This window comes from Chrysemys picta, chromosome 6, assembly GCF_011386835.1.
Source record: "Chrysemys picta bellii isolate R12L10 chromosome 6, ASM1138683v2, whole genome shotgun sequence".
In the NCBI taxonomy this organism is placed as follows: Eukaryota; Metazoa; Chordata; order Testudines; family Emydidae; genus Chrysemys; species Chrysemys picta.
The window spans coordinates 133371192-133396310 of NC_088796.1; the positions used below are offsets into that span (position 1 = coordinate 133371192).

At 48.7% G+C, this 25119-nt stretch overlaps 1 protein-coding gene and 1 long non-coding RNA gene across 8 annotated transcripts in view; one reads left to right on the forward strand and one right to left on the reverse strand.

Moving 5' to 3' along the window:
* The window catches only part of TMOD1 (tropomodulin 1), a 108685-nt gene extending 93104 nt beyond the window's left edge, over positions 1-15581 (reverse strand). For 5 of the 7 annotated variants that reach the window (XM_065549912.1, XM_065549911.1, XM_065549910.1 and 2 more), the window contains exon 1: positions 15443-15581. The gene's annotated coding sequence lies outside the window, so the exon portion shown is untranslated. Of the gene's footprint in view, positions 1-15117; positions 15302-15442 lie in introns of those variants that run through there. The other 2 variants (XM_065549913.1, XM_065549908.1) reach the window with 2 other exon arrangements.
* A 45-nt stretch (positions 15582-15626) lies between these two features.
* On the forward strand, positions 15627-24523 carry LOC101949696 (uncharacterized). Its single transcript, XR_254935.4, has 3 exons — positions 15627-16316; positions 23280-23363; positions 24198-24523. It is a non-coding gene; the product is annotated as an uncharacterized LOC101949696 (long non-coding RNA).
* The last annotated feature ends 596 nt before the right edge of the window (positions 24524-25119 follow it).

Sequence of the window (25119 nt, forward strand, 5' to 3'; positions counted from 1 at the left end):
AAAGTGAAAACTGAGCTCGCACCACTACTGTTATTAGAATGCAAGATATTCTTCAAATGTGTAACAGCAGATGTATAAGAAGCAAGTAGAAGGGCACATGAGCTCACATTCTGAGTTCTAGTCCCACAGTGCAGCTGTGCGGAAGTACTTAGCATTCTGAACATTACTAGAAATTTACTTCTGTTAAGGTGCACATCAGCACTGATTGAGCAGAGAAGAATATATTGACCAAATTTTACCTTGGTCCATATTTTTTCCTGGAGGGACAATAAATCACTACTTTCACCAAAACAAAAACTCCCCATGGGATCTAATTCTGGTAAGCTTACTCAAACTGAGTAATACTTTCCCCTGTGGCTAGCCCTACTGAAAAGCAATGCTCAACATCAGCAGTGTGGCGGAATCTGGTGCTCTATGCATTTCTGCACACATTCAGAATCTCTGAAAATCTGGACTAAGGCCATGAGTCTCAGAAGGGCAGCAGTTTTCCTTTTAAATTAACTTTCTAAGTGGGAGGAGAAGAGAGAAGTCCGGAAGATGCTATCATCTACTCCTGATCCAGTCAGGAAGCAGATAGACAGCATATGTAACTCAGGGGCTCATCAAAGTTCAGTAAGCTTTGCTGAAATGATGCATGTCATCATGATGCATTTATCTGCATATGTAAACTGATTGGTTAATGTAGTTCTACACTTTAATATTATTTACCTCTGAGAAGGTAAACAATGGAAACTTACTAACTGACCATAATTGGCAAATCATATGAGCCAGGCTTTTTCTCATGTACTTAATATAAAATAAAGATATATAGAGAGAGAGAGTGAGGAGATGCTATCACCTCTCAGTGCAGTAATCGATACATTTAAATGGAATTAACAAAATAGCCAATAATGGAGACTTAGCTGTTAAGATTTAGTTCTTTTAAAACTCTAGATATTTAAAAATGTACAACCTGAAATAATAGCTAATACAAACACGTATATGCACCCAGGCATAGCTAAAAATATATTTACTTATATTTTTCAGGGGAAAGTTTGCTTTCAATAATTAAAGTTTTCAAAGCACTTAAGTCCCTTCACGTAGGTCCTGTGGAAATTAGATGTCTTTAAAAACATTACAAACGTCACCTATCCTATCAATTTCAAGGGGCGGGTGGGGGGGAATCTTCTGTAGCATCTGGAAGAGGATGATGTATGAGCCCATATGTTTAAAATACTGCCTACTTTTCATTAAACTGGCATTTTTCCCTATCTCCATAAATGACCATTTTGCCTTTTTGATTTTAGCTTCTTCACTTTCTCTGAGTTCTTTTGTGCTTCACAGTCCTAGTCAGACTTCTCTAGCTTTTCCCAAACCAATCCAAAGCAAATTATGCACTTTTAGGATATATTTTACTTCCCCACTAATTTTCATTAACTAAGAACTTCCTGTATCACAACTGCTATTCTAATTCGAAAAATAATCTTTACACTGGTCACAAAAGTGAACATTAAACTTACAAAATTTGACAGCATGGTGTTAAGTTTAAGGCAGTCAGCTGGTCAAATACTTTGCTTCCCACGTTTGTGATCATAATTCAAATATAACAGTCATTTCCTGTGCTCGAAGTATGCGTGCCCTATGCACTGCAGAATCACACCCTTTACACAATCCCATTCAAAAGCAGTCACAATTTTCCAGGCATGACGACATCAGCTCAGGATTGATACAGTAAGGATGAGCCACTAGCAGGACTCATCTGTTTTAAATTGCTAAATTGGGGCCAGGCATATTGAGGGCAGGAATAATATTACCCGGGAGCCTGGAGAAGGAAGCACCAATTGTATTTGCATTTCCCGGATCTGGCACTTGGATGAACGGAACAGCTTTGGATTCCAATACTCCTGATTGCCAATGTTGCTTAAGTAGATTTGCAGTGTCAAAGTGCTCAGACATCTCTCACCCACGCCAGTGCTGCTGAGCAGGGAGGGTGGAAGGGTGTCTGTCATTCATGCAGGGCCCTTGTTCCCAACCCCAGACTGCAAAAAGAACAGGAGTACTTGTGGCACCTTAGAGACTAACAAATTTATTAGAGCATAAGCTTTCGTGGACTACAGCCCACTTCTTCGGATGCATATAGAGTGAAACATATATTGAGGAGCTATATATACACACATACAGAGAGCATGAACAGGTGGGAGTTGTCTTACCAACTCAGAGAGGCCAATTAAGTAAGAGAAAAAAAAAACTTTTGAAGTGATAATCAAGCTAGCCCAGTACAGACAGTTTGATAAGAAGTGTGAGAATACTTACAAGGGGAGATAGATTCAATGTTTGTAATGGCTCAGCCATTCCCAGTCCTTATTCAATCCTGAGTTGATTGTATCTAGTTTGCATATCAAATTCCAGCTCAGCAGTCTCTCATTGGAGTCTGTTTTTGAAGTTTTTCTGTTGTAAAATAGCCACCCGCAGGTCTGTCATAGAATGACCAGACAGGTTAAAGTGTTCTCCCACTGGTTTTTGAGTATTATGATTCCTGATGTCAGATTTGTGTCCATTAATTCTTTTGCGGAGAGACTGTCCGGTTTGGCCAATGTACATGGCAGAGGGGCATTGCTGGCACATGATGGCATATATCACATTGGTAGATGTGCAGGTGAACGAGCCCCTGATGGTATGGCTGATGTGATTAGGTCCTATGATGATGTCACTGGAATAGATATGTGGACAGAGTTGGCATCGGGCTTTGTTACAAGGATAGGTTCCTGGGTTAGTGGTTTTGTTCAGTGATGTGTGGTTGCTGGTGAGTATTTGCTTTAGGTTGGGGGGTTGTCTGTAAGCGAGGACAGGTCTGTCTCCCAAGATCTGTGAGAGTAAAGGATCATCTTTCAGGATAGGTTGTAGATCTCTGATGATGCGCTGGAGAGGTTTTAGTTGGGGGCTGAAGGTGACAGCTAGTGGTGTTCTGTTATTTTCTTTGTTGGGCCTGTCTTGTAGGAGGTGACTTCTAGGTACTTGTCTGGCTCTGTCAATCTGTTTTTTCACTTCAGCAGGTGGGTATTGTAGTTTTAAGAATGCTTGATAGAGATCTTGTAGATGCTTGTCTCTATCCGAGGGATTGGAGCAAATGCGGTTATATCTTAGAGCTTGGCTGTAGACAATGGATCGTGTGGTGCGTCCTGGATGGAAGCTGGAGGCATGTAGGTAAGTGTAGCGGTTAGTAGGTTTCCGGTATAGGATGGTATTTATGTGACCATCGCTTATTAGCACAGTAGTGTCCAGGAAATGGACCGCTTGTGTGGATTGATCTAGGCTGAGGTTGATGGTGGGATGGAAATTATTGAAATCATGGTGGAATTCCTCAAGGGCTTCTTTTCCATGGGTCCAGATGATGAAGATGTCATCAATGAAACCCCAGACTGGTTAGCCTTCTGGGCCAGCTGCAAAGCAGACCCTCTCTGCTGGGTTTCAGAGAAAGGGATAGGCTTTGGGGGTGACTGAATGGGAGGAGATTCTCATTGTTATTTTCATGTTAATGTCTAGTTTGGATGGTCCTAATGGGGCAGGCTGGACCCAATCAGGGCCGCCCAGGGGGGGTGGGCAAGTGGGGCAATTTGCCCCAGGCCCCGCAGGGGCCCCCACAGGGGGTTTTCGGGGCCCCTGATGTGAGGTCCTTCACTCGCTCCGGGGGCCCCGGAAAACTCTCGTGGGGCCCAGGCCCCCAGAGCTTCCGCTGCTGGTCTTCGGCGGCAATTCGACGGCGGGGGGTCCTTCCGCCCCGGGATCTGCCGCTGAAGTGCTGGGTCTTCGGCGGCAATTCGGCGGCGGGGGAAGACCCCAGGCCCCTGAATCCTCTGGGCGGCCCTGGGCCCAATCCTGCAAAGTATCAAAGGAATCCATTTTGAAGCACTTGGAGGAGAGGAAGGTGATCAGGAACAGTCAACATGGATTTACCAAGGACAAGTCATGCCTGACCAACCTGATTGCCTTCTATGATGACATAACTGGCTCTGCGGATATGGAGAAAGTGGCAGATGTGATATATCTTGACTTTACCAAAGCTTTTGATACAGTCTCCCACAGTATTCTTGCCGGCAAGTTAAAGTACTATGGATTGGATGAATGGACTCTAAGGTGGATAGAAAGCTGGCTAGATTGTCGGGCTCAACGGGTAGTGATCAACAGCTCGATGTCTAGTTGGCAGCCATATCAAGCGGAGTGCCCCAGGGGTCAGTCCTGGGGCCGGTTTTGTTCAACATCTTTATTGATGAGGGGATGAATTTGCTCTCTCAGCAAGTTTGCAGGTGACACTAAAATAGGGGGAAAGGTAGATACACTGGAGGGTAGGGATAGGGTTCAGAGGGACCTAGACAATTGGAGGATTGGGCCAAAAGAAATCTGATGTGGTTCAACAAGGACAAGTGCAGAGTCCTGCACTTAGGAAGGAAGAATCCCATGGCTGGGGACCACTGGCTAAGCAGCAGTTCTGCAGAAAAGGACTTGGGGATTACAGTGGATCAGAAGCTGGATATGAGTCAGCAGTGTGCCTTTGTAGCCAAGAAGGCTAATGGCATATTGGGCTGTATTAGTAGGAGCATTGCCAGCAGATCGAGGGAAGTGATTATTCCCCTCTATTCGGCATTGGTGAGGCCACACCCGGAGTACTGCATCCAGTTTTGTTTCCCCCACTACAAGAAGGATGTGGACAAATTGGAGAGAGTCCAGAGGAGGGCAACAAAAATGATTAGGAGGCTGGAGCACATGACTTATGAGGAGAGGCTGAGGGAACTGGGAATATTTAGTCTGCAGAAGAAAAGACTGAGGCGGGATTTGATAGCAGCCTTCAATTACTTGAAGGTGCGTTCCAAAGAGGATGGAGCTAGGCTGTTCTCAGTGGTGGCAGATGACAGAACAAGCAGTAATGGTCTCAAGGTTGCAGTGGGGGAGGTCTAGGTTGGCTATTAGGAAACATTATTTCAGTAGGAGGGTGGTGAAGCACTGGAATGGGTTACCTGGGGAGGTGGTGGAATCTCCATCCTTACAGGTTTTTAAGGTCAGGCTTGACAAAGCCCTGGCTGGGATGATTTAGTTGGGATTAGGTCCTACTTTGAGCAGGGGGTTGGACTAGATGACCTCCTGAGGTCCAACCCTGATATTCTATGATTCTATGTTTCTATGAAAGTGCTGAGTCAATATGAACTGAGGGCACTGTGCTTGTCTCAGGACTGGGTCCTGTTTTGTGCTGTGCCTATTTTAATGACTGTGAAAGTAGAATAACTCAAGAGAAACAGACTGAATTAGCTCATTTGATACGCTGACATCCGCGTCATGGTTTGAAATCACTTCGTGTGCCTGACGGCCTGCACTGACCCAGGGTGGCAATGCCTACGTTGGTTGCAACCTTAACTCTGATGTGGTTCCTGTCTCCGTAACAAAAGGATGTGGCTCCACACAGAGACCAGCAAAGCAAGTGACTCTGCAGCAATCTAACCTTTACCTCACTCACACTGAGAGGGAGACAAAGGCGGGCGAAGGGTTTGATTGCAGACAGCAGCCTGGGACGTTGCTGCTGGAAAGCATGTCCCAGAGTTCGGTGTCAGACTCCTACAGGTCTCAAAAGCATCTGCGAGGGAGTGATCTGAGGCCTGCCGCACAGAGCAAAGTTCGCAGCTGTGACTGCCCAGGACAGGTGTGAGCACCCGAGCTGCTATCCCCAGAGGCTGAGCAATGTGTGCTGAAGTCTCTCCCGGCCAACTGAAGTATTTGCTAGCGTAGTGGAAGTGAAGGGCCAGTGTTTATGACCACAGAGAACATGCCCAGGGCACTAGCAGTATAACAGGGAAGTACGAGGTTTGGTTTGGGGATAGACCACCTAAGTGGAGCAAGATGGCCCCGTGCGAGAGCCAACAGCCTGTCCCTCAGGAAACCACCTCTCCGACCCCTAGGCAAATGGCCAACACTGGCGAAGGTGATGGGGTATTGTGGGTGTCCAAGGTGAGACACGCAGCAGGGGCCTTGTGTGGGGCTGGGGCACCTCTGTGTCCCCACAGTCCCCAATTCTAGTTATTTATAATGACCTCCCTGTTTGTAGCACACAAAGGGTTCTCCAACCAAAGACAAGAAAGGTCCCTTTCCCTCAGTCTCCTTGTGAGGGGGGTCAAAGAAAAAGAAAAGAAAGGCAAAGGTGCCCTGTCTCTTAAGCTGTCTGTCTGGGACCAGCCCTGGGGGCTTCGTTGATCAGCTGGTCTACTGTCTTCAGTTAGGGTCCATGGTCCACCTCCAGCCCCTCCTCTTGGGACATCCTGCTTTCCCACTGGGCCATGCAGCTTTGCGGTGGTGAGGCCTGGCTGACCAGTCTGTGGTCAGCCATCCCTGAGGTAGAGCAGTCTTCACCCTGTTCTTCACCCCTTTCTGAGGTAGGTTCCCCTTTCTAAGCACCCCCCTCCTTGCAGAGCCAGCCTTACAGGTCTGCCTCGTTAGTGTGGAACAAGCCCAGAGGAGCTGGTCCGTCTACTCTCCACCAGAACCAGGTGCGGCCCTTCACAGCCGGATTTCCCAACAGTGCAAGTCACTCACCTTCTGCAAATCTCCTCTTTGCAGTCCCTGGTACACCGCTACTCTCCCACACTGAGCCACCAGCCAGGGCACTGACAGAGTCTGCCCGAACGGCACCTGGTCCCATGGGCATCCAGAGAGGATCCCGCTAACTTCACTCACATGTTTTAATCACAAAAAGAATTAACCACGCTTGTGCCATACTAGGGATGTGGCTCTAAATGCACAAATGTCAGGAAATTCAACCATACTCCTCCCCCAATGACCTCTCACATAACAAACACAAGAGAATTTTACTCAGCGATTCCTGTATTAAATTGATCATTTCTGTTTGAGTTAGAGCATTTCTTTGATAAAGAGACTCTAGCTAGATTTAATGACTCAGAGTGATGGAGAATCTCCCATGCCCTCGTGTGAGCTGTTCCACTGGTTAATTAAACTGTCAGTTAAACATTTGCACCTTATTTCCAGTCTTTGCAATGTATTCTGAAGTGTAGCTAAGCTCGGGCTGTTATTGGAACCCTAACCCTGAATTCCCAGACGTTTGGGCCTTTGAAATCGCAGCTATTTTACATTTAAATCCCTTGGTTGGTTTTGTGTTTAAGAATTGTTTTTGATCACACACAGGAGCACATAGTCATACAAATTTAAACACAAAACGACCCTCAGAACCAGGAATGATTTATAGCCCTTGAAGATGCTCCATTATAGTCTCTAAGGTGCCACAAGTACTCCTGTTCTTTTTGCGGATACAGACTAACACGGCTGCTACTCTGAAACCTGTCATTATAGTACTGACAATTTTGTCTCATGCTTGGTAACCAGCCCCATTCATTTTCACTCCCTGGTGGTCTCACGCTGTACATCACTTACAGAACAGCAGCACATATACCATTCAGAGGTCATCTGGTTTCTAGTTACACAAAAGTGCTAAGAGGAAACAAAGAGTTGTGATCTTGAGACTGTAAACACCTCATCTTGGCAGGCTTCTTTCTGTTCCTGTGTAATTGATCAATCACGACTGATCTTAGCCTAGATCAAGTACTCATACAACTGTCCCTCTGATAAATCTTATTGTCAACCCGAGCTGTCATGCAGATTTCAGTGTTTGCTGTGGTAAAGAAGATGACATGAACCAGGAGAAGCACAGATATCCATAGGACAAATGAGAGCTGTCATGGTCACCCTATGCCTCAGTTTCCCCGTCTGTAAAATGGGGATAAAGATTCTGACCTTTGTAAAGCATTTTGCAATGTGCTGATGAGATGAGCTAGGTAACTGCTAGGTATTATTATTGCCAGAGCCATGGCAATCACTGATTACATACTAAAGCAACGGGTAAACAGATCAGAGCAGTGTGAGCTACAACTCCAGATTGGAAATATAGGGATACAAATAAATGCTTGCCTGACAAAAGCCAAAAATCTATAGGAAAATATCTCCCAGGTTTACAGATGGAGAAGCAAACAAGGGAGCTTTTTCCCTAATGTGACACCAGTTGATTAAGTCCTTATAAGTAAAAGCATCGATGATGACAGGACAAGCTGCCAACTTTCAGAGAGAAGTGCAGCAAAATGCTCTACGTTCTAAATTCAGCCTTGTTTTTAAATTTCACTAGTGGGTTGTGCAAGGCTTGCTCTGGATTGCCCTAGCTCTAGGACCATTCCTCATGGGCGTGTGCAGTGTTTTGGTTTATATGATCCCTTTGCAGGAGTGAAGTAAAAGCTGAGTCATAAATCAGAACCATTATTTTTAAATTATATAAACTTCACATAAATCACCCTCTTTGCAGCTGTGGCAAACATTTTTGCTTTTTCTTTGGCCCGTAGTATGATTTGCGAGATAAACAAGAGATACACTGGAATCACAGTAGGTGCCCAATCATTATAAGTTAATGATAACCAAACATTCTGTGACTACATGTAGTGTTAATTGCATGGGCTGGGGCAGGTTATATCTAAGGCACAAACTGAGGGGGCAGGGGGTTACACTGAAGAGACAGAGAGATTAGGGCCTTAAATGTTCTAATTTTGGACCCTTAGATCATGGATCCCAGGAAGCCTGATCTCTCACAGATCCCAGTGACTTCTGTTAGAGTTGTGAGCACTCCACATTTTGGGAACACCAGGACCTCGGTGTCTCAAGCAGAAGTGCCCAGAATTAGGGGCTGATCCATTACCCACTGAAGACATAGGCAGGGAAAGACACCCATTGACTCCAGCAGACATTGGATCAGGTTCTTAGTGAATCCTTCTGAAAATTTGGGCCCAGGCGACTTGCCCAAGGACTTACAGCAAATCAGTGGCAGTGGCAGATCTAGAACTCAGGAGGATCCTTGCTTGATCTCATTGGCACTGGTTTGAATCAGGAGGAAATCTAGAGAGTTTACACTGGTGTAAGCATTCAGAAATAGGCTTCTCTGATCATGTTTCTTTCCTGCCTTGCATCTCGTGTTGTCACTTACACCTGTGCTGATGGGTGTAAAATGCAGCCATTCTGATCCGGGACCATTTACATGCACGTTGCGTAGGTGTTAACAACGATACAAGGAGCAGGGCCCTGGAGAATTATGCTCTCTGTCTCCTCGTCCCATGAGCAGTGCCCTAGACCATGCTCCCCACTCGGGCTGTGGAGCAGTTAATTTCAGGCACTAGCTTTAAATGAAGCGTGCTTACTGAGATGTGAATATTTTTTACTATTACCAAGTGTCAAGTCTTTGGTCTGGAGAGCAAGAATAAATATCTAAGACCCGTCCTTTTACGGGGCTGCTTTCTGACATGTGTGCGCTGATTTGTTTTCTGGCTGATTTCGTTCTCTTAGTCAGAAAGGAAAGTACCTTTTTAACAAGTGAGAAATATGGACCCTGGCGACTGTGCCAAACACCCCTTCTCTGCTCCAGCAAAGCGGAGGAGGGATAGCTCAGTGGTTTGAGCATTGGCCTGCTAAAGCCAGGGTTGAGAGCTCAATCCTTGAGGGGGCCACTTAGGAATACAGGGCAAAAATCAGTCCTTGGTCCTGCTAGTGAAAGCAGGGGGCTGGACTCAATGACCTCTCAGGGTCCCTGCCAGCTCTATGAGATAGGTATATCTCCATATATTATTATAATTTAAGTCCACACTTCTGCCTCTAACACACAGGAGGCTGAGACAAAGCTACAGAGAGACTCACTGCAAAAATACCACTAAATAACGCATCCTTTGCAGAATAGAGAGCTAAATTCTGCCCTATCCAAGCTTCCTTGTGTGACCATATAGGAGCTCATGGGATTACACAGGGTGGAAGTCAGGACAGAGTCTGATCCCTTACATTTCAAGAGTGGACACACATCTTCTGCCCCTATTTATTTATGCTGTTGATTCACTCACTGCTGCTGCCCGTCTTTGTGCACCTTCCTAGTTCAGCTCCCGCCAATTACAAAAACCAACTGATCCCACGGGTGAGTGTAAATATGGCAAGCACAGAGGCAGTGGGGATGGAGAAGGCTGCTCAGGAAGAGAGATTTTGTTTGATCTGCACCCAGGCTGAGCTAATTGCATCATAGCTACATTGGGAAGGTGCCAGGGTTGTATTTTGATAACGGCTAGCTCAGCAGGTAGGCCCCAGAGTACATTTTGCTTTGCAAAGTAGTTCTCGGAAGTTCTTGTGTGTCGGTGCTCTGGGTTCTTGGCACACTTGTGGCTGCCTTTTCGGCAGTCTCGATGAAAACGTAGCAAACATTAGACCCCCAGGAGATCCAATGGCTGGAGTTGGGGAAAGCCTCGTGGGCTCACATTTCTATGGTTTCTCCCTGCTCAGATGGGGAGAGTGACTCTCACTGTAGTAAATTCCCTGTCAGGTTGTGAGACCAATCCTGACATTGCTGCCCCTTTGAAACTCCCACTGAATGCCACGGGAACACTGCAGATGGACTGGGCTCCAAGACTGGTAAGAAACCAAAGAGGCAGGCTAGCTATTCTAGATCCATTGTTAATTTCCTAACTGCCAGCCCTGCATGCAAACCAAGGGCTCCTACTGACTCACGTTGTACTTTCCTTTCCTCTTGTACGATGCATAGGCCAGAACAGATCCAGCTCCCCAGAAGTGTCTCAGCTCGTCTGCTCTTCTAACAGGAGTGTGAGCAGAGGTCTGACTGAGCTCTCCCCTGCCTTCCATTGAGGAACTGGGGGAAGAGACCTCAGGAGCAGATCGTATTTGCACACATGCTTTGCCAAAGTGATCAATTTGGCTGTTTGGGGTTAAAATTCACTTAAGTCTTTCATGCAGGGGTAATGAAATGATGTTATCATTATTGTATGAGGAAAGGGCAGCAGACCTATACTTAATATGCCTATTTTAATTTATTTATTGTGCCTTAATTTAGAGGGGTCATCCTAACTGGAACCTTAGTCACTAAGCAGGAGGTACTTTGGGTCACTGTTGTGCTGGGCTGGCCTTACCATAAGGCGAACTGAGGCGGCCTGAGGTGTTCCCTCTCCTCTTACTAAAAGTTCTCACTTGTTATACACGACTCAGTGCTGTGAAGGGGCAGTATTGCCTCTTAATCTACAGTTACACTATCTACACTGCAAACTAAGGATGCGATTCCCAGCTCGCATAGATACACTCATGCTAGCTCTCAGCTGAGCTAGTGTGCCAACAACAGTAGTGTAGCCATGGTAGCACAGGCAGCAGTGGCATGGGCTAGTTGCCCAGAGTTCATAAGCATCAGATTCAGGTGGGTTTGTTCTTGGGGCAGCTAGCCCATGCTGTAGACCAGGCAACCTATGGCACACGTGCCAAAGATGGCACGTGAGCCAATTTTTAATGGCACACTGCTGCCTGCCGTAGTCCCGACCACTGGCCCCGCTCAGCCTGTTTCCGGCTGAGCGGGGCCGGCGGCCGGGACCCCAGCAGGCAGCAGCATGCCATTAAAAATCCGGCCCAGCCCGCTCTTCTCCGCCCCTCCCGCCGGCATTTGCACATGCTTTGCTGACCTCTGTCACTTCCAGCGGGAGGTTGTGTTTCCGGGTTAGCGTGTCCGGGAAGCGGCACCACCGGCGGGGGTAAGAAGAGGGACCCAGTCCCACAGGAGTCGCAGCGCCTACGAGGCCTGTAAGTGGGGAAGAGTCTTGGGTCCCAGCTGTGCCGTGCGCCCGCCTGCCATGAGCATGGCTGGCCCCGCTCCCTGGACTCAGGCAGGCTGCCCCGGGGTTGGAGCCCTGGTGCTGGGATGAGCTCGGCTCTGTACTAGGGCAGGGCAGGGAGCGGGGTGGGAGTTGGGACTCCTGGGCTCCGGGAAGGGGCTGGTGTCTCTGTATTGGGGCAGGCCGCGTCCCACAGCCCGAACCCGAGCCCGGGGGCTGCGGCTCACCGCCTGCTGGACTCTGGGAACAGCTGGGTCGTGCCTCTTTCACCACCCCAGGTCACTGGACCCTGCTCCCCTCCGGCACTGAGGGCAGAACCCAGGAGTCCGGAGCCCTAGTCTCCGTCTGTCCCCCACCCCCTCGAACAACTAGAGCCCAGCTGGAAACCTAGGAATCCAGAATCCTCGCTCCCAGCATTCCTCCCCCGAGCGTCAGACACCAGACCCTACACCCCAACCTGCTCCTTCACCCCCAGCCCTGTGCTCAGTGCACTCCCACCCTCAGCTCAGTGCAGAAAGAGAGGAAGAGAATGGGCTAAAACAGGGAGAAGGTAGGTACCCACTCTATGTGGGCAGGGCTGGGACCCCAGACCGGCAGCAGGCTGAGCCGCTCAGCCCACTGCCGGTCTGGGGTTCTGGCTGCTGGCCCCTTGCCAGCCGGGGTCCTGGCTGCCGGTCCCACTCAGCGCCCGCTGCCGGCCTAGGTGAACGGAACCCCAGGCCGGCAGCGGACTGAGCGGGCTGGTGGCGTAAGGTCAGCATTTTAATTTAATTTTAAATGAAGCTTCTTAAACATTTTGAAAACCTTGTTTACTTTACATACAACAATAGTTTAGTTATATAATATAGACAGAGAGAGAGACCTTCTAAAAAATGTTTAAATGTATTACCGGCACACGAAACCTTAAATTAGAGTGAATAAATGAAAGACTCGACCCCCCCGTTTCTGAAAGGTTGCCGACCCCTGCTGTAGACCTTGCTGCTCAATGAGACCTAGCGCGAGTATTACTTCTGGGGGAATTCTGCGCCGCTACACACATGCAGAATTCATGTCCCCCGCAGATTTTTTCTCCCCCATAGAAAATGCATTCTGCTGGAGAGGTGCTGCAGTTATTATTCAGAGTTCTGTATTAATATGCCTAGTAAGGAATATATTAATCAAAATCACTTCCTGAATCTTTTTTTGTTGTCTGTATTGTTGCAGACATACTTGTTGACAGATATTTTGAAATAAATTGCCAAAATAATTGAAACTTATATTGTGCTTATATTGTGTGATTTTGACAAATATTCAGAATTTTGCAGAATTTTAAGATATTGTGTGCAGAATTTTTAATTTGTTGGTGTAGAATTCCCCCAGGAGTAGAGTATGTCTGTTCCAGCTGGGAACCAGAACCCCATCCTCTAGAGTAGATGTAGCTTTAGAAGCACCCAGAGGTGGTGTTTAGTTTTCCCAGATTTCTGGGAGGGGGCTCAAGATGGTTCTGTTCTGTAATGCTAAGCCCTCCCACCCCAGTTATTAAACCTGGCTCTTCTTGCTGCCAACACCACTTGGCAGAAGGGTTACAGGGATAAAAACTTTTGTTAGCCAGGAACATAAGTGTACAGGAATCTGAATATACACAGGCCCAAGTTTACACACTAAGGTGATGTCACTTTTCAGACTAGAACTGCACCATAGGGTGAACTGCAAAGGTAAAGAGGCAGATCCTCAGCTGGTGTAACTTGGTGTTGCTCCAAGCCAGTCGACATCAGTGGCACTACAGCAGATGAGGATCTGGCCCAGCACATTAATGCTGAATGGCCATGCCTGTTCTCTGGATTAAGAGAGGGGCTGTCAAACTGGCACATTCCACTGGAACACATTTCATTAAAATGGAATATATGTATATAAGATACATGTGTATAGATAGAAACTGTTGAAGCGAATGCACCTCAGAGATTAATTACTGGGGTCCTTAAACACCTGCTGCTATGTCTGATCTTAGCTGAAAAGTAACACGGATTATGGCATTGCAGCAGCACACATTCTAATTACAGGTGAACTGCAGAGCTAAAATTAAAATTCTTTGTACTAAAATAGCTTGTAAGTAATTAAGTACAGGGCCCGATTCTCCATTCTGTTACACTGGTTCCATACCAGCATAGCTCCATGAAATAACGGGAATTGCACCCACAGAAAACTGGTGTAATGAGTAGAAAATCTGGCCTATAATATTTAATTAAGCTAAATCATGAATTCAAACTATAATAATGAAATACAGGTTGAGTTAAAAAATCTGCAAGTGCTTGGAAGAGAATGAAATCATGGACAATAAACCAGCAATGGATTTACAAAGGATAAATCACAAAGAATTGCTTTTGGGGAAGGAATTACAAATTTAGCAGAAGCAGAGAATAGGGTGATTGCAACACAGTGATTCATGACACCTTACTTGAAAAATTATTTCAGATTGCCTTTGATATGAATACTGTGACACAGATCAAAACAAGTGCTCAAGAAATAATGGGTAATAAATCACAATGCACTACTTTGTGGGGTGTTAGGACCTGGCTCCTAACATTCCCAAAGATGTGGGAGGGGAAGTGGCATCAATCTACACTAAGTGCTCTACACTTTCAACACACTAAACATGAAGGAGAGTCCTCTTTCTGCAAGCCATTTACTAACAAAACACCACTGACAATGACCAAAAGTACAAGGACAGGCTCGCAAATTACATCATCTTAACAGATTGATTTTTTTGATCAAGTAGATCTAAATACTATTCCTGGGTAAGTTCTGTGGAAGAGTTGTAAGCAGAAAATGGATGTGTCATGTGAATAGGATTCTACATCACACTATCCACAGGCAGCAAGCCCTGAATCAAAATTGGGAGTGACGATTTTATCAACGGCAAAGATTAAGTCCAGGGAACAGCTGCGCTTTACAGAAATAACGGAACAAATAAACTAGGCACCTCATGCACAAGAAGGGCAGAGCTGGGGATCTGTGTGTTTCATGGATATTTGGAACCGATGCTAATGTTCATGAAAGTCCCTCTTCACTGTGGCTATCAGGTTCTCTGGAAGTGCGGGTATAATTTAACTTGTGCCTCATTAAATTGTTGCCAGGCTCATTCTTTAGGGCATTTGCCAGGGCTGAGGATCCAACGTGTTATACCAAGTGAAACAAATAGAAAATAAACTGTCGGGCGGGGCGTGAGCTCAGCAGGGTTCAGAACAGCGTTGAGCACTTGCTGGTAAAGTTCAGTGGTAAAAGTTAAACCAATAACCAGAGCTTGTTAAAGGCTCTAACCGCCTGCTTTGGGGCTCGGAGGAGCTTCTCCCTGGGCCAGGCTAGCCCAGAACTGCACGGAGTCTCCTACTCCCCTTTCAAGCATCTGGGGGAGGCATGGGACTGGGATCGATGACCCAGCCATGGGCTCCAGTCTGGCACTGCCCAGGGGCCCATCACTTACAGTCCCCGCGCCCCTGGCAAAGCGGGACACCCCCCAGGTCCGCGCAGCCCTGACAGGTGGGCGGGAAGGGCAGGACCCCGACCGCGCTTGTGGTTCCCGGGCAGCTCCTCGGCTTCCAGCCCCTGTGCCCCGTTCCCGGCCCGGCCCTGCAGCGACGCCTCGCTAGCAGCGCCAGCCGGGCGCTATTTATAGAGCCGCTGCGCTGCCGCTCGGTCCCGCTTGGTGACAGCCGAATATTTTGCCCAGATATGGGCTGGGGCTGCGGGGCGCCGGGCGGGGGGCGCGGGGCGCGCTGGGGGCCGGGACCCGCGGGCGCGGCGCTTACCGGGCTCGGGGCGCAGGGCCAGGGGCGCACGGCGAGGGCGCAGGGCCAGGGGCGCACGGGCTGCGGCGGCCGCGTCCTGCCGGAGGCTGAGAGATCCGCTGACCTGCGCCGCGTCCTGCCGGGGAGGCGGCTCCGAACCGGGGCGCGCCGCAGCCTCCCGCGGCTGCCACTCAAGCGGGGGGCCGGGCTCCGGGAGCGCAGCGAACCCACGCGGGGGCGCCGGGCGCTGGCCACGGCTGCGTTACAGGGACCCCGGGGGGCGTAGGGAGAACAAGCCCCCAAACCGCCCCAGCCCCAATGCCGCCCTTCCCCCTCCACCCCAGCCCTAATCCCCCCCATCCGCCCCAATCTACCTTCCACCCCCTCCCCAACCCCTCCCCACTCACTAACCCCCCCACACACTGGCTGTAGTCCCCCTCCCCAGGCCCTAATCTCATCTACTACCCCTCACCCGAATACCAACTTCCAACCCCCCAACTACCCAGTTCCCCTCTTCATACCCTACTCTCGCCCGCAACCCCACTGCCCCATCCCACAGCCCCTAATCTCCACCCCAGACAATAATCCCACACCACAGAAACCATACTATGCCAAATCCCCCAGCCCCTCATGCCACTCTCCAGCCCCCTGCCACCCCAAATCCCTTTCCAACCTTCGTCCCACCCTTAAAACCCCCACTGCTTCTAATCTCCTTCCCCCAACCTAATCGCACTACTCCATCCCCCTCATCCATCCTAATCCAGCCTTCCTATCCCCCAACACCCACCATCCAATCCAGACCCCATATCCCACCTACTAAACCCCCACCGCCCATTATTCCCTTCTATACAGGGCCGGCTCCAGGCACCCAAGCACATGCTTAGGGCGGCACCTGGTAAGGGGCAGCGGGGGGAGCGCGGCGTGGCATTCCGCGGGGGGGGCGGGCTCCAGCGACGTGGTGCTCGGCGGGGGAGACGGCGGGGGCGCGGCGCTGGGGGGGTTCCAGCGGCGCTCGGCAGGGGGTGGGCTCTGGTGGCCCGGCACTCGGCAGGGGGGGCGGCGGGGCTCCGGCGGCGCGGGGCGCGGCGCTGGGGGGGGCATGGCGCTCTGTGGGGGGGCTTGAGGGGCGGCGCTTTTTTTTGCTGCTTGGGGCAGCAAAAAAGTTAGAGCCGGCACTTCTTCTATAGACCCTAATCCCCCTCAAACTCCCCACATCTCCAATCCTCAATCTCAAATGCCACCCTCCAGTCTCCCTCCCCAGACCCTATTCCCACCCCACTGTCCCACATCCCCTTCCTGAGCCCCTAAATCGTCCCCTCCATCCCCCTGCTCTAATCCCCTTCCCAAAACCCTCATCCCACCTTCCGACTGCCCAATGCCCACAGTCCCCATTCCCAACCCTAACCCCACCCTCCTTTACCCCATCCCTAATCCAAATTTCCAACCCGCCCACCCCAGTTCACCTCCCTGGACCGTAAACACTCTCTCCAGCACCCTCATCACCCTCCCCATCCCCTAATCCCACCATTTAGCTTCTCCACCCCAAACCCTACTCGTACTTCCAACTTCCAACCCCCACTGCCCCAGTCCTTTCCCCCAGCCTCCATTCCCACCCTCCACTGCCACCATCCCTAATTCCACACTCCAATCCCCCACTTCTCAAACCCAATCCTACCCGCCCACCCCTCCAATGCCCAACTACAGCCCCCCACTCCAACCCCTTCCCCACATTGTTACCCATCCCATCCCCCCGCAGCACACCTGCAACCTTGCAGCGTTGCAGGTGTGACTATGTAAATGGAATTTGTGGCTTGCTGCCTGTGGTGCTCCAGGAAAAAGCAAACTGCTGGTCTTGCTAACGAGCCAGCTGTGCCCTGCCCATTGGAGCACTCTGGGCCTGGAGGCTTTGCACTGTAATTGCCAGATTTCCCCTAGTAATAAAAATAACTCCCCACATGGTTCCATTTTTTCTTGTGCCCCAGAAGAACAGCAGCAGGCTGATGGGGCACAGGGCACTGGAGAAGGGTGTTCACTGCAACAACCCTGCAGTGCCAGTCTGTGGCGGGAACACCTGGGTGCATTAACAGGCCCAAGTTTGCTGCTGTCAGCTGAGAGACATATGGGCCAGGCTCCTGTCCCAAATGGCAGCAGTGGTGGTACCGGAGTCCACCACCAAAGGGCGGGTGTGACGGGTTGGATCACAGAAACCCCCTTAGGGCTACCAACTGGTGTGCTAAGCCTACTTCTGCCCCTGCTTTCCCTGCCAGCTTGGGATCCCAGCACCCTGTTTTGTAGAGCCAGACACGCCAGTCTACTCCAACACAGACCCAGGGTCTGAATTACTTGCCCCAAAGCTGCAGACTTAACTGAAAGCAACTTAAGAAGTGTTCCTGTCTTTAACACTCAGATGCCCAACTCCCAATGGGGTCTAACCCCCAAATAAATCCATTTTACCCTGTATAAAGCTTATACAGGGTAAACTCATAAATTGTTCACCCTCTATAACACTGATAGAGAGATATGCACAGCTGTTTGCTCCCCCAAGTATTAATACATATGCTGGGTTAATTAATAAGTAAAAAGTGATTTTATTAAATACAGAAAGTAGGATTTAAGTGGTTCCAATTAATAACAGACAGAACAAAGTGAATTACCAAGCAAAATAAAATAAAACATGCAAGTCTAAGCCTAATACAGTAAGAAAACCGAATACAGATAAAGTCTCACCCTCAGAGATGTTTCAATAAGCTTCTGTCACAGACTGGACACCTTCCTAGTCTGGGCACAATCCTTTCCCCCTGGTACAGCCCTTGTTCCAGCTCAGGTGGTAGTTAGGGGATTCCTCTTGATGGCTGTTCCTTTTGTTCTGTTCCACCCATTTATATATATTTTGCACAAGGCGGGAATCCTTTGTCCCTCTCTGGGTTCCCACCCCCTCCTTCTCAATGGAAAAGCACCAGGTTAAAGATGGATTCTAGTTCAGGTGACATGATCACATGTCAGTGTAAGACTTCATTACCCACTTGCCAGCACACAGGTATACAGGAAGACTTACAAGTAAACAGAGCCATCTACAGTCAATTGTCCTGGTTAATGGGAGCCATCAAGAACCCAAATCAACATTAATGGCCGACACTTTGCATAATTACAATAGGCCTCAGATTTATATTTCTATTTTCAGATACAAGAATGATACATTCATACAAATAGGATGACCACACTCAGTAGATTCTAAGCTTTGTAATGATACCTTACAAGAGACCTTTCGCATGAAGCATATTTTAGTTACTGTGATAGACCCAGGCCAGTTGGGAACAGCAGAGTAGCAGAAGGGAGATATTCTGGCCACTGGATAAGTAGTTTTCTGTTCCCTGAGTGACCAGAGCAGGGGCTGCTCCAGGCTAATAGACCACCTGACTCCAATTAACCTGCTAAGAGTCAGGTGAGGCAGTTAAGTGAGCCTCTGATGCTATAAAAGGGCTCACTCCAGTCGAGCCAGGGGGAGCCAGAGGAGAGGAAGTGTGTGTGAGGAACTGGGAGCAAGAGATGTGCAAGAAGCTGAGAGTGAGTAGGCGTACTGCTGGAGGACTGAGGAGTACAAGTGTTATCAGACACCAGGAGGAAGGTCCTGTGGTGAGAATAAGGAAGGTGTTTGGAGGAGGCCATGGGGAAGTAGCCCAGGGAGTTGTAGGTGTCGTGCAACTGTACCAGGAGGCACTATAGACAGCTGCAGTCCACAGGGCCCTGGGCTGGAACTCGGAGTAGAGGGCGGGCCCGGGTTCCCCCCATACCTCCTAACTCCTGATCAAACACAGGAGGAATTGACCTGGACTATAGCTTCTACCAGAGGGGAAGGTCTCTGGACTGTTTCCTGACCCACAGGGTGAATCTGTGAAGCGAGCAAATCGGCCAATAAGTGCAGGGCCCACCAAGGTAGAGGAGGAACTTTGTCACATTACATTATATTCACACTCATCAGCATATTTTCATAAAATCATATAGAGTGCAACGTCACAGTGGGGTCTCAGGGCCTCAGAGAATTCAAGGGGTTCCTGAGCTAAGGAACATTCACTGGGGTGCATTTGCAGGATCAGGCTTTAGCGTGGCTTTGTGCCACCCCAGCAGATGGCAGAAGCGTGGCAGTGCTGCAGTGGAGCAGGCTGTGTTCTGTCACGTACAGCCTGATTATTACACGTGGTCACTTAGAACTAAGCAATTATTTCAACCAAGACTAACCTGATCCGTAACAATGATAACTGTTTCCCCGTTTAAACAAGCAGATTCACTTTCAAACTATGGCTTGCCACTAGCAGGGGGCATGCTGGTCATTCTAGCCACTGTTAGAGAGTCAAATCCACACGTAGAGACTCCTTGGGGGACGTTGCTAGTGACCCGAGGCACATCCCATACTGCTGCCCAGCGTACGCAGTGAAGGTCAGGATGTGAGGGTCGCAGGATTTTGTCAGGGCATCTGGAGCTTGAGGCAGCTGCCGAGACCTCCAAACAGCCCTATGCAGGGTTGCCTGCTTAGCTCTTTAGGGAGACCCTAGAAAAGGGGGGCCAAAACACTTGTCATGCCTCTCCCCCCCGTCGATCCTGGCTGAAATGAAATAAAGTGACTCGTATATCGGCATGTTCGGACGTTGAGCCTAGGAGTCGATCTGGACTCTGACTTCTGAAAACAGCACTGCTAAACCACCACTTGATTAGACTCAGAATCAACATTGCTACATTATCAGGATGATACAGCTTCTATCCAAGAGAATGATTAGACTGGTTTCAGAGTGGTAGCTGTGTCAGCCTGTATCAGCAAAAAGAACAAAAGTACTTGTGGCACCTTAGAGACTAACATTTATTTGAGTATAAGCTTTCGTGGCTAAAACCCACTTCATCGGATGCATGCAGTGGAAAATACAGTAGGAAGATATATATACACACAGAGGACATGAAAAAATGGGTGTTGCCATACCAACTATAATGAGGGTAATCAGTTAAGGTGGGCTATTATCAGCAGGAGGGGGGAAAAAACCTTTGTAGTGATAATCTGGATGGCCCATTTCCAACAGTTGACAAGAAGGTGTGAATAACAGTAGGGGAAAAAATTAGCATGGGGAAATAGGTTTTACATTGTGTAATGACCCATCCTCTCCCAGTCTTAATTCAAGCCTAATTTAATGGTGTCCAGTTTGCAAATTAATTCCAGTTCTGCAGTTACTCGTTGGAGTCTGTTTTTGAAGTTTTTTTGTTGGAGTATTGCGACTCTGAGGTCTGTAATCGAGTGACCAGAGAGGTACTCGCTGAAATGGGACCTCGATTATGGGGAGTGGCTGGAGAGGTGCTTTGACCTGGTCTTGGGGTTTTCCCACTTTTTGGCACACCTCACAAGACTGGACATAAGTAGAAATGTCCTTGCCCATTCCCTCCCAGTGGAATGACTTCCCCAAATGGTCTTTGGTCCTGTTCACCCCAGCATGGCCACTAGGATGATCGTGGGCTTTACCCGATACTTAGTTGGAACTACTAACTGTCTTTGAGGATGCCAGTCTTCCTGGTGTCCCCCAGAAAGAGGAGGTTACTCACCCTGTGCAGTAACTGATGTTCTTCGAGATGAGTGTCCCTGTGGGTGCTCCACTCCAGGTGCTGGTGCATCCCTGCGCCCTTGCTCGGAGATTTTTGCAGCAGTACTCATACCGGCCACGCATGCGCAGAGGCTGCGCCCCGCTGTGAGTCTAGCTTAACAGTACGCATGCATGGCCAGTCTCCACAGTTCCTTCTCTACGACGGAGGCTACCCCAACTCCGAAGTAGAGGAGAGGAGGGTGGGTAGTGGAGCACCCACAGGGACACTCATCGCGAAGAACGTCGGTTACTGCACAGGGTGAGTAACCTCTTCGAGAGAGAGAGATGTCCCTGTGGGTGCTCCACTCCAGGTGACTTAAAAGCAGTGTGTCTCAAGGAGGTAGGGACTTGGGGTCTGATAGGAATGCCGTAGATAGTACGGCCCTGCCCAAACGTATGTCAGAAAAGGGGCCTTGAGTAAGGGCATAATGTTTAACAAATGTGTGTTCAGAGGACCAAGTGGCTGTTTTACAGATATCAGCCAGGGGAACTTTGTGTAAGAATACTACAGAGGCAGCCAGAGATCTAGTGGAGTGCGTTCTGATGCTGTCTGGAAGTGCAACCTTCTTCATCTGATAGCACAACTGGATGCACTGAGAAATCCAGTTTGAAAGTCTCTGAGTAGAAATAGGAGAACCTTTGGAACGCTCCGCAATGGAGACAAAAAGTCTAGAAGAGTTTCTAAAAGGTTTGGTTCTATCCAAATAGAAGGACAAGGCCCTGCGAACATCTAATGTATGCATTGTAGCTTCGAACGAGTTCGCATGTGGTTTCGGAAAAAAGGTTGGTAGGTGTATCAGCTCATTAATGTGGAATGACGAATGCACCTTAAGAAGAAATTTGGGGTGTAATCTGAGGGTAACCTTGTCTTTGAAAAATAGCATATATGGTGGGTCTGCCATAAGAGCTGCTATTTCTCCCGCCCGTCTGGCGGAGGTAATTGCCACTAAAAATGCTGTTTTCATCGAAAGGTGTAAAAGGGAGCACGTGGCTAGGGGTTCAAATGATTGTTGAGTTAGGCAAGATAGTACTAAATGAAGGTCCCACAGGGTGGTAGGTGGTTTACTGTCTGGGTATAGGGCTTGGAGTCCCTCGAGGAAATGTTTGGTGATTGGGTAAGCAAAAACAGAAGTATCATCAATTTTGTCATGAAAAGTTGTAATAGGAGCTAAATGGACTCTGATGGAGCTGAAAGAAAGGCCGGATCGCTTAAGGTCCAATAGATAATCAAGTATGAGCGAGAGAGATACCGAGGTGGGACAAAGTTGTTTAGCTGAACACCAATGTGTGAATCGGTTCCACTTTCGTAGATAGGTGGTGCGAGTAGATTGTGTTCTGCTATGTAGGAGCACTCTTTGAACTTGTTCAGAGCAATCTAGTTCGCTTTGGGAGAATCATGTAGGAACCAGGCTTTGAGGTGAAGCCAAATGCGGAATAGGTTGTGAATGGTTTTCTCGTCTATCTCCCATTCGTGATCCCATGGAAAGCATCTGCTTAGTTCGTCCGCTGTGGTGTTCATCACTCCGGGAAGATAGGCAGCTGATACCTGGATGTTGTTCGCAATGCACCAATTCCAGAGCTTCATAGCCTCTGTGCAAAGCGAGTGGGATCGAGCTCCTCCCTGCCTGTTTACATAGAACATGCATGCAATGTTGTCTGTCATTATGCGTACATGGTGATTCCTGATTAGTGGAAGAAAGTGACGGCACGCATTGCGAATGGCTCGAAGTTCTAGGACATTTATGTGCAGAGAGGTCTTGGTTGAAGACCATAGCCCCTGGACTGTGTGGTGAGATGTGTGCACCCCAGCCTGTCAGAGATGCATCGGTAGTCAGTATGAGGGATGAAGCCTCCTGAAGAAAGGGGACTCCAGAGCAGAGATTGGAGTGAACTGTCCACCACAGTAGAGAATCTTTGACTCGGAAAGGTATGGAAAAAGTCTTGTTTAGAGAGTGCACATTCGGTCTGTAAACCGTGGCCAACCACGCTTGGAAACACGTCATATAGAGGCGTGCATTTCAGACGACAAAAGTGCACGAGGCCATGTGACCTAGTATTTGTAGACCGTCTCAGGCAGTCATCTGGGGACAGTTGCGAATTTTTGTGGCCAGTCGGCTTATGGAGTTGAAGCGGTCGGGTGGAAGAGATGCCAATCCTGTCCGGGAGTCAAGGTATGCCCCTATGAACTCCAGATGTTGGGTGGGGCATAATGTGGATTTGTCTTTGTTTCCTATCTCTAGGCCTGCAAATAAACAATCGACTGTAAGCCGCGTGGATCGGAGAGTTTCGTTGAACGTTGAGGCTTTGAGGAGGCAATCGTCAAGGTAAGGAAATATTACGACCCCTTGTTTTCTGAGGTAGGCAGTGACTATGGCTAGGATCTTGGAAAAGACACGGAGGGCCGTGTACAGTCCGAAGGGAAGAACCCTGTATTGAAAATGTGTTGAGCCAAGAGTAAAACGTAGGAAGCGTCTGTGGGCCGGGGATATAGTCACATGAAAATAGGTGTCCTGTAGGTCGAGGGCTGAAAACCAATCGCCCTGCTCCAGCGTTGGGATTATGGTGGTGAGAGTAACCATCTTGAACTTTTACTTTTTGACAAATTTGTTGAGCCTCCTGAGGTCGAGGATTGGTCGCCATCCCCCATTTTTCTTTTCTGTTAAGAAATAATGGGAGTAAAAACCCTTCCCTTTGTGTCGTTCTGGCACAATTTCTATTGCCCCCAGTTGAAGGAGATGTTGCACTTCTTGGAGGAGTAGTCCCTCGTGAGAGGGGTCCCTGAAGAGGGATGGGGAGGGTGGGTGGGAGGGAGTCAAGGAGAGGAAGGGGATGGCGTATCCAATTGTAACCACCTCTATAACCAACTTGTCGGAGGTAATGTTTTGCCATTGGTGGGAGATTGGTCGTAGGCGGTGTGCAAAGATATGTGTGCTGGCTGAAGTGGGAACGCTGTTTTCTAAACCCTCGACCAAAGCTTCAAATCTGCCTATTAGTTGGAGGGGGTTGAGGCGCCCCCGCAGAATTGGGACGACAACGCTGGAATCTTGGTCTCTGGCATTGTTGTTGTTGCTCCTGTGGTCTATGGGAGTGTTGTGTAAATGCGGGGTAGCGTGGACGTTGGTAAGGTTGGTATCTATATTGCCGTCTTCTGGTCGTAGGTGTCTGGAGACCTAAGGACTGGAGGGTTGCCCTTGAGTCCTTCATTGAGTGAAGCACGTCGCTCGTGGCAGAAGCAAAAAGCTTTTCACCATCAAAGGGAAGATCTTCAATGGTGCTCTGAACCTCTCGAGGAAAGAAAGAGGAGGAGAGCCATGAACCTCGGCGCATGACCACTGCTGTGGCGGTCGATCTGGCTGCAGTGTTGGCTACATCAAGGGCCGCTTGAAGAGCGGTATGTGATACGATTTGCCCCTCGGAAACCAGAGCTGTGAATTATTGTTGTTTTTTCTGTTCTGGGATGTTGTCAATAAAGTCCATGAACTTATTATAGTTTCTGTGGTCATATTTTGCAAGAACTGCAGTATAATTAGCTATACGAAATTGCAGCATCGAGGATGCATATACTTTACGACCAAAGAGGTCCAAGCGTTTACTTTCCTTGTTGGCTGGGGTGGAGCGGGAATACTGTTGTTTGGCCCTTTGGTTCGCTGCGTCTACTACTAACGAGTTTGGTGCCGGATGGGTAAAAAGGAATTCAGAGCCCTTAGAAGGGATGAAGTACTTCCGGTCCACTTGCTTACAGGTCGGTAGGCATGTAGCTGGAGTCTGCCAGATGGACTTAGCAGGTTCTAAAAGGGCTACGTTGATTGGTAATGCGACCCTAGAGGAAGAAGAGGGCTGTAGGATGTCCGTTAACTCATGCTGTTGTTCAGGGACTTCCTCCAAGTTAATTCTCAAGTCACTGGCAACTCTTTTAAAGAGATCTTGGAATTTTGCGTAGTCATCCGACGGTGTTGGAGGAAGGGGAAGTAAGGCTTCTTCAGGCGTTACTTCCGGCTCTACTGGAATAGGAGCAGGACTTGATTGATCCTGCAAGTGTGACGGTGCTGCCTGGTGTCATCGTCAGGTTCGTCAGGTGGT